At 42.7% G+C, this 2,750-nt stretch overlaps 1 pseudogene; it reads left to right on the top strand.

Moving 5' to 3' along the window:
* Positions 1 to 1,184: 1,184 nt before the first annotated feature.
* On the top strand, positions 1,185 to 2,548 carry LOC148036844 (phosphoserine aminotransferase 1, chloroplastic-like; annotated as a pseudogene).
* Positions 2,549 to 2,750: the final 202 nt, after the last annotated feature.

Here is a 2,750-nt window from a genome sequence, read left to right as displayed (position 1 = left end):
TCAAGTAGGTCTCGAGCCACTTATTAACCCACTCGGTTTTCCTGTCTGTTTGGGGATGATAGACGGAGCTAGTTTGGGTCCCCATGGAGTTGAAAACTATCTACTAAAATTGATTCATAAATTTGGTATCCCAGTCATGCACTATGACATGTGGCAATCCATGCAACCTAAATATATGCTCCATAAATTGAGTGGCAACTTGAGATGCTGTAAACTGAGATTTTGTAGGGATGAAATGGGCTGCTTTAGTGAGGCCGTCAACTACCACATAAATGATGTTCCAGCCAAGCCAAATGTAGGGCATCCACTAGGGTCAAAAGGGAACCCATTTGAAGAATCATAAAACTGATCGGGGTCAAGATCCTCTTCAAATTCTACATTTTTAGCACGTGTCATCATTGGTGGTGTGTCATGTGGGTCCTCATCCACTTTATCACAATCTTCCAATACATACATGATATTAAACCTAACAATTTTAATTCTTAAATGGGCATTGGGTTGCATGATCAGGTGTGTATTTATCCCCACACTTAAAGCATAAACCCGTAGCCTTTCGGTCCTTGACAACATCTGGGGAAATGAATCTTTGGCCATTCGAACCTAAGGCATTCTGAGTCTTACTTTCACCATACTTGGTGTCACCTTTGGGTAGAGGTGCTATCCCAAAACTGCCATGTTTTCTCTCAGCTTTAAAAGTGGGATAAGTCAGTATTTTGGGGTTGGCATTCAATGCAGTGTTGCTGTGATAATTTCTAGCATATGGGGGCTACCTAGTGGGGTATCTTTGCTATCTTGAAATGGGTTGCATGCCCTCATTACGGCGATATTTCCTGCCATACCGCTTGGCCAAATCTATGGCATCAAAAAAGGTGGCTAGCTTTTGAGCCATTACATCAGCAAAGAGATTCGAATCCAGCCCATAAATGTATTTATGCAATTTGGCCTCATCAGTGATAGCTTCCACATACATGGATAGGTTAATAAACTGGTTAGTATACTCCCACAAGGTGAGATTATGCTAGTCAAAATGATACCATTGCCTTGCCAAACGTTCCTTCTCTACCAGGGAGACAAAAACTTGAACCATGTGCATCTTGAAATATTCCCAATCACGAAATTGGTATCATTTTGACCAATATAATCTCACCGTGCGGGAGTATACTAACCAATTTATGAACCTATCCATGTATGTCGAAGCTATCAGTGATGAGGCCAAATTGCATAAATACATTTATGGGCTAGATTCAAATCTCTTAGCTAATGTAATGGCTCAAAATCTAGTCACCTTGTTTGATGCCATAGAGTTGGCTGAATGGTATGGTAGGAAATACCACCGCAATGAGGGCATGCATCCCATTTCAGGACAGCAAAGAAGTAGCTGAGAAGAAGCTCAAGATAGTGTTAGATGTGGTAGCTTTAAAGCATCTATTTCTTCAGTAATAGTGGCAATAAAAATCAAGACTTTTTTTAGCAGCAAAAGAGGAGAGAAGCAGCCATTGTTGGAACTTCAGTTGGGCACCAAAGTGTTGTGTTTCTAGGAATGGTCTTTGACTCATTTGTTAATTCCCCTTCTTTATTATAGCAGCAACACACATTTTCACGGGGAGGAAGTTGGAAGATATTGTGCCTTCCTCTCACAACTATGATGTCCCTGAAGTGACTCGAGTTGATTATCAGCTTATTGACATCTCTGAGGATGGATTTGTGAGCCTTCTTATGGACAATGGTGGAACTAAGGATGACCTCATACTCCCAATTGATAAGCAGCTTCTTACTCAGATTAAGGATGGATTTGCTTATGGAAAAAACCTTGTTGTGACTGTCATGTCTGTGATCCAAAATGTTGAATCTACCCTTAGATCCCTCCTCAATATCCCAGAAGATTACGCCATCTTGTTCCTGCAGGGCAGGGCCACCACACAGTTTTCAAGCATCTGTGCGAATGAGACCATCCATGGGGTAGAGTTCAAAGATTACCCTCCCCCTATAGGTGATACCATTCTTGTTGAAAACTGTGGATGTGTCCAAATTTGGCCTGGGAGCAAAGAAAAACAGTGGTCCTTCTAGTGTAACTATTGTGATTGTTCGCAAGGACCTTCTAGGTAAGGCTCAACCTATAGCTCTTGTAATGTTGGACTGCAAGATCCATGCAGACAATAATTCTCTGTACAACACACTGCCATGCTTTGGAATTTATGTATGTGGCCTTGTGTTTGATGATCTGTTCGCCAAAGGAGGCCTAGTGGCAGTAGAGAAGCACAACATTGAGAAGGCTAAGCTTCTGTATGACACAATTGATGAGAGTAACGGATTCTTCAAGTGCCCGGTAGAGAAGTCAGTGCACTCATTGATGAATGTTCCCTTCACCATGGAAACTCCAAAGTTAGAGGCACAATTTATCAAAGAAGCAGCAGTGCAGGGAATGGTGCAGCTCAAGGGCCATCGTTCTGTTGGTGGTATTACGGGGGCAACCCTGGGGGCTTTACCAAGCTATGGGGCTGCACTCATGTACTCTAGGGTGAGCCTAGGGTCTCAAGAAAGTGGCTAGAGGTGCCATGCAAGCCTTGGAAGAAGGGGGAGAGAGATCTTGCAAGATTTTGGGCTGGAGCTTCCATGGTAGCTTGAGGGTCTTGAGAGAAAGAAGGGGTAAAACTCACTTTTGTAAAAGATAGTCATGGTTAGTCTTTTCCCCAAGTCCAGAGGGGTCTTCTTAGAAGAGGCACCCGTAAAATTGCTCTGTGAAGTAAAAA

The sequence above is a fragment of the Lygodium microphyllum genome, chromosome 4 (assembly GCF_053477565.2).
Source record: "Lygodium microphyllum isolate KBCC chromosome 4, Lygodium_microphyllum_v1.1.10, whole genome shotgun sequence".
In the NCBI taxonomy this organism is placed as follows: domain Eukaryota; kingdom Viridiplantae; phylum Streptophyta; class Polypodiopsida; order Schizaeales; family Lygodiaceae; genus Lygodium; species Lygodium microphyllum.
The sequence above is the reverse complement of the archived record's forward strand: the minus strand, read 5'-3'. Positions and strand labels throughout refer to the sequence as shown.